The sequence below is a fragment of the Cebus imitator genome, unplaced genomic scaffold, assembly GCF_001604975.1.
Source record: "Cebus imitator isolate Cc_AM_T3 unplaced genomic scaffold, Cebus_imitator-1.0 Scaffold101, whole genome shotgun sequence".
Lineage (NCBI taxonomy): Eukaryota > Metazoa > Chordata > Mammalia > Primates > Cebidae > Cebus > Cebus imitator.
The window spans coordinates 5,831,782-5,838,809 of record NW_016107416.1 but is presented as its reverse complement, the minus strand read 5'-3'; positions in this window follow the sequence as shown (position 1 = coordinate 5,838,809).

The window sequence follows — 7,028 nt, the reverse complement described above, 5'->3', positions numbered from 1 at the left end:
AGACGGGGTTTCACCATGTTGACCAGGATGGTCTTGATCTCTTGACCTCGTGATCCACCCACCTCGGCCTCCCAAAGTGCTGGGATTACAGGCTTGAGCCACCGCGCCCGGCCCTGATCCTCTTTCTTATAAACCTGGATTTAAAGTCCTAGTGCCGCCAAGTGTGGTGGCTCACACCCGTAATCCCAGCACTTTGGGAGATCCAGGAGGGGGCTAGATCACTTGAGGTCAGGAGTTCAAGACCAGCCTGTTTTGGTCTTGAACTCTATTCAAAATACAAAAATTAGCTGGGTGTGGTGGCACATGCCTGTAATCCCAACTACTTGGGAGGCTGAGGCATGAGAATCACTTGATTTTTCACACGCGATTTTCACACTTGATTCTCAAGCGAGAATCACTTGAACCTGGGAGGTGGAGGTTGCAGTCAGTTGAGATTGTGCCACTGCACTCCAGCCTAAATGACAGAACTAGACTCTGTCTCAAAAAAAAAAAAAAACCTAATGGCCACCTGCTATCTGTCTTCATTTCTGGTTACTGCCCACCACAGCTTTTTTCTATTGCCCAGACATTCCTCCTGTTCACCTCTGATCCTTCCTTCACATCCTCCCATCCCCTCTCAAATACTATTTGTATATGTATATATGCACATGTATGTGTGTGCATGTATATATGTATATCTCCACATGACTTACTTGAGGAAAAATTTCCCCCATTTTCTTTTTGTGTCTCTTTTTGTCCTTTCTCTCTTATCCCACCAAAAATAAATGGGAATTATAACATGGCATGATTGATTATGCAGTATAATACCACTTTTTAATAAGTATAGAAACATCTCTGTAGGCTTTTTAAGTTGGCAGAAATGGTCAAGGTAGTAAGCTTTCTTTGTAAACACATTTTTCCTTTGAGATCGCTGGTATTACTTTGAGATTACGTTATCACAATTAATTTTCATGCTCATGTGCACAGTTTTAATTTTTTAACAACTGTATTTCTAACTATAAGCATGGTATCAGTAAAGATGAAAACTTCTAGAAGGCTGAGACAGGAAGATTTCTTGAACTTAGGAATTCAAGACCAACTTGAGCAACAGAAAGAGACCTACATCTCTACAAAAAATTAATTTTAAAAATTAGCTGGGTGCAGTGGCATGTGTCTGTAGTTCCAGCTACTCCAGAGGCTGAGATGGGAGGATCACTTGAGCCCAGCAGATCAAGGCCACAGTGAGCCATGATCATGGCACAGCACTGCAGCTTGGGTAGACAGAGCAATACTCTGGAAGAAAAAGAAAGATTGCAAATTCAACTGCTGAGAGCATCCTGGAAAGTATCATAAGTGAGTGATCGGGAACTGCTCGTGACTATGGCAAATAAAAGAGTGCATATCTTGTTTAAAGAGGAATTCAAGGCTGGGCGTGGGGCTGACACCTGTAATCCCAACACTTTGGGAGGCCAAGGTGGGTGGATCGCCTGAGGTCAGGAGTTCAAGACTAGCCTGGCCAACATAACGAAGCCCTGTTTCTACTAAAAATACAAAAAATTAGCTGGGCATGGTGGGTGGCTCACTTGAGCCCAGGAGTTCAAGACCACCCTGGGCAACATGACAAAACCCCATCTCTACTAAAAACACAAAAATTAGTTGGGTGTGGTAAGGCAGAGGTTGCAATGAACTAGATCACACCACTGCACTCCAGCCTAGGTGACAGAACAAGACTCCATCTCAAAAAAAAAAAAAAGAATGAAGTAGAAGTGGGTTAGGTATCTGCTAAGTTACACTTTGAACTAGAAACATGATTGAGTGCAACTTTGTGGCAGAGCACAGCTTACAGGTAGAAATTGACAGACCCAAGCTGTGGGGATTGGAGCAGTGATGAAGCAGAGACACAGGGGTCTTCTAGCCAGAGATGGCAGATAGCAGGCTGAGTGCCACTTACCTGGAGACTTACTCCCTCTCAGGGACCCGGGGCTCTGTCCCAGCTGCAGGGAATAACTCTGGGCCTGGGTGCTGATCCAGTGTTTTTGCTTTACTTCCCAGGGTCCTCGTTGGTAATTCTGGTAGAAACCTAAGAAAGTTTAAGAATTGTCCATGGAATTTTTTTTCCTCAGGGGTAAAAAATAGAATTGTCCCAAATTCTACAGCTAGTCTCGTCTGTCTGTTGAGGGAAGCAGGATCTCTGGAGAGGCCTCTGAGTAGCAATACATCTTGTGATTGCCTTCCTGGGAACAAGGGATAACTTACTAGTTGTTGCAAAAAGGGAAAACCCACTTGGAGTTTCTATTTCTTTCCTCTTTTTTTAGACGGCATCTTGCTCTGTTGCCCAGGCTAAGTACAGTGGCACGATCTTGGCTCACTGCAACCTCCGCCTCCCAGGTTCAAGCGATTCTCCTGCCTCAGCCTCCCAAGTAGCTGGGACTACAGGCACACGCCACCATATCCAGCTAATTTTTGTATTTTTAGTAGAGATGGGGTTTCACCATGTTGGCCCAGATGGTCTTGATCTCTTGATCTCGTGATCCACCTGCCTCGGCCTCCCAAAGTGCTGGGATTACAGGCGTGAGCCACCACACTTGGCCTGGTCTGCCTATTTCTATACTTGTTTGCCCCACCATTATACCTAACAGTCTATTTTCTACACAGCAGAAAGCGGCCTCTTTCCATAATAAAAATCAGATTGCTTTTTCCCTTTGCTAAAATCCTTCAAAGGCTAACAAGCATCTATATGATATAACTTCCTACGTTCTTGTTGAACGTTTTTTCTTCTTTTCTTCCTCTTGCATGGTTTTCTCATCCTATCCTAGACATACTGGCATCCTTATTGCTTCTAGAATGTGTTAGATGCATTTCTGACGTAGGGCCTCTGCTCTGGCTGCCCCCTCTGCCTGGAACACTCTTGCTGGAAATATCCACAACTAATCCCCTCACCTCCGTCAAGCCTTTGCAGTTATTTTCTCAATGAGTCCTTCTCAGACCACGTTACTGAAAGTTAAAACCAGGCCAAGCGCGGTGGCTCGAGCCGGTTATCTCAGCACTTTGGAAGGCTGAGGTGGGCGAACACAGTGAAACCCCATCTCTGCTAAAAAGACAAAAATTAGCTGGCTGTGGTGGCTCACGCCTGTAATTGAAGCTACTCGGAGGCTGAGGCAGGAGAATTACTAGAACCCAGGATGCAAACTTGCAGTGAGCAGAGATTACACCACTGCACTTCAGCCTGAGCAACAGAGCAAGACTCTGTCTTTAAAAAAAAAAAAGAAAGAAAGTTAAAACTACCTTCTACTCCCTTTATTTTTTCAATGTTTTTCATCTTTCTATAGCACTTACCATCTTTTAACACACTATGTAATTTTATAATTATTATTATTTTTTTTTTACAGTCTTTCCCTGCCTGGTAAATGTAAAATCTAAGAGGGAAGAAATAGTTGTCTTATTTAGTGATTATTTCATTTGGCTAGACTAGTGCCTGAAAATGTGGGCACTTACCAAATATTGGCTGAATGAATGAATGGTCGGGATTCAGAAATGATGGTTGCCACTACTGGGTTAGTGCTGTGAATTGGATGGTAACCCTCCTACCCCACCAAAAAAAAAAGATATGTTGAGTCTTAACCACCATTACCTCAGACTATGACCTTATTTGAAATGGGGTCTAGGCCAGGTGCGGTGGCTTATGCCTGTAATCTCAGCACTTTGGAAGGCTGAGGTGGGCAGATCACGAGGTCAAGAGTTTGAGACCAGCCTGGCTAAACTCTTGTAGAGACAGAAACCCTGTCTCTACTAAAAATACAAAAATTAGCTGGGCATGGTGGCACGTGCCTGTAGTCTCAGCTACTTGGGAGGCTGAGGCAGAAGAATCGCTTGAACCCAGGAGGCAGAGGTTGCAGTGAGCTGAGATCACACCACTGCATTCCAGTCTGGGCAACAAGAGTGAAACCCTGTCTCAAAAAGATAAGAAAAGAAATGGGTCTTTATAGAGGCAATAGAATAGAAAATAGAATGAGGTATTAGTGTGGGCCCTAATCCAAAATGACTGGTGTCTTTATATAAAGGGGAAATTTAGCTGGGTGTGGTGGCTCATGCCTATAATCCCCGTTGTTTGGGAAGCTGAGGCGGACGGATCACCTGAGGTCAGCAGTTTGAGACCAGCCTTACCAACACAGAGAAACCCCATCTCTACTAAAAATACAAAATTAGCTGGGCATGGTAGCACATGCCAATAGTCCCAGCTACTCGGGAGGCTGAGGCAGGAAAATCACTTGAACCCAGGAGGCAGAGGTTGCAGTGAGCCAAGATCGCACCATTGCACTCCAGCCTGGGCAACAAGAGTGAGACTCTGTCTCAAAAAAAAGAAAAGGGGGCGGGTTGGAATTTACAAAGAGTCACATAGGGAGAATGCCATGTAAAAATGAAGACAGAGATCACTGTAACACATGGACAAGCCAAGGAAGGTCAAAGTTTGCCAGCAAACCACAAGAAGCGAGGCCAAGAGGCATGGAGCAGGTTTTCCACGACAGCCCTCAGAAGGAAGCAACCTTGATTTCAGACTTTGAAACTCCAGACTGTGAAACAAACCATTTCGGTCGTCTTAGGCCAAGCAGTCTCTGGTGCTTTGTTATGGCAGCCCTAGGAAATGAATACATTTAGTCTCTAGATATTTGGGAAGGTCTAAATGAGATCTGGAAACTTACTTAGATGGGAAGTACCTGAAAGCTGTAAAGCAATAGCCAAACAAGGTATAATAGGTAAACAAGAATATGCCCTCAAAAGTCACTGTGTCTGTTCAAGGACTCGGTAGGACAGTGGCTAAGTTCTGCATTCTCTCTCTCTCTCTCTTTTTTTTTTTTTTTTTTTTTTGAGACGAAGTTTTGCTTTTGTTGCCCAGGCTGGAGTGCAATGGCGTGATCTCACCTCCCCACCACCTCCACCTCCCAAGTTCGAGTGATTCTCCTGCCTCAGCCTCCCAAGTAGCTGGGATTACAGGCATGTGCCACCACGCCTGGCTAATTTTTGTGTTTTTAGTAGAAATGAGGTTTCTCCATGTTGGTCAGGCTGGTCTTGAACTCCCAACCTCAGGTGATCCATCCTTCTCAGCCTCCCAAAGTGCTGGGATTACAGGCATAAGCCACCATGCCCTCTGCCTTCTCTCTTTTCTCCACTCTGTCTCCCCTCCTCACCATCACCATCAAACAAAAACATTTGCTCTAAATCTTAGGGGAATTCCTAAGCTCCTATTTCCCATAAAGGATTCAGCCAAGCAGCAAGCAGCTGTTTTTGAAGCTTTTTCTCCAAGCCTGAACTACACTTTTAATCTAATATTTTCATCTACTTCCTGGAAGATTAGGAACCCCTCTGGTGCAGGGCTTTCTGTTTGAAGGTGTTCTATTCAGATAGATCACTCATCCTTAAGGCATACCCACACACGTAAACGTACCACTATCCCACCCTCCAACACTCCCCACTCTGCCGACCCATTCCAACAGAGCGAGGAAGAAGATGGTTGCCTTTAACAGGCCCTGTTATGATAACACTGTCCCAGGAGGTTCAGTAATGACATTGGAAGGGTTAGAGGATAGTGGCTAGAAGCTATTAACGGGTCTCCCATGGACTTTTCTTTGTTTGGGGAATGAGATTCTGTTTAGGGTTTTGTAAGGTGATTCGGGTCACCCCATGGGCCCTGTGGCTTCTGAATTGCTAATAACCTAAAGGAACAGATCATAGGCACCAGGAAGGTAAGGACGTCCTAGGACATAGGCAGAAAACCAACACAGAAAGTTTTAGGCTAAGCTGGAAAGGGTCTGACACTGGGGAGAGTCATCCACCAGGAGTGAGAGCAGGGTGAGATCCCAGGCCTGAAAGAACAGGGCAGCAAGTCAGGAGCCAATTCTTGCTCACTGGAGTAGGGCCCACCAAGGAAGGGATTTGGTGTCGAGGAATAAGTCAAGATCCTGGTGATAGAACTGTGGGTCAAGGTTAGAGAGAGTCTGGCAGTGACACTGACTCAGGGGTGAACTCACAAAATCTCACCTGAAATTTTAAAATTATCTTTGGTTTGCAATGGGAGCCAATCATTTATTAAGCATCTGTTAATCACGTGTGATATATGAAGATGTACAAGGCACTGTGGGTACAGCAATGACAGTCCTTATTCTCAAAGAGTTCACAGTCTAGTGGGGGAGAAATTAAAAATAAACTAATGACAACATAATGTGTTATGTGTGATAAGAGAAGTATGACAGAAGAGGGGAATGCGGTCGTGGTTAAGAGTTCAGGCTATGGGTCCAACCAATCTGACTTTAGGTCCTGACCCTGCAATCACAGGTTGCCTGATCCTGGGTAAGTTACTACACTTCTATAAGCTTCAGTGTTTCTTACAAATGAGTCCAATAATAGTACAGTTGACCCTTGAACAACATGGGTTGTTTTTTTTTGGGATGGAGTCTCATTTTGTCGCCAGGCTAGAGTTCAGTGGTGCGATCTCAGCTCACTGCAATCTCCACCTCCTGGGTTCAAGCGATTGCCCTGCTTCAGCCTCCCAAGCAGCTGGGGCTACAGGTGTGCACCACCATGCCCAGATAATTTTTTTTTGTTTTGTATTTTAGTAGAGATGGGGTTTCACTGTGTTGGCTAGGATGGTCTCGATCTCCTGACCTCATGATCCACCCACCTCAGCCTCCCAAAGTGCTGGGATGACAGATATGAGCCACCACGCCCAGCTCTCAACATGGATTTCAACTATGCAGATCCACTTCTGTGTAGATTTTCTTTCTCTGCCCCTACCACCCCAAGATAGCAATACCAACCTGCCTTCTTCCTCTTCCTCAGCCTACTTGTGAAGATGATGAGGATGAAGCCCTATATGTTGGTCCACTTCCACTTAATGAATAGTAAATACACTTTTTTCTTCCTTATGATTTCCCTTTTTTTTTTTTTTAAGATGAAGTTGGCCGGACGCGGTGGCTCACGCCTGTAATCCCAGCACTTTGGGAGGCTGAGGCGGGTGGATCACTAGGTCAAGAGATCGAGACCATCCTGGTCAA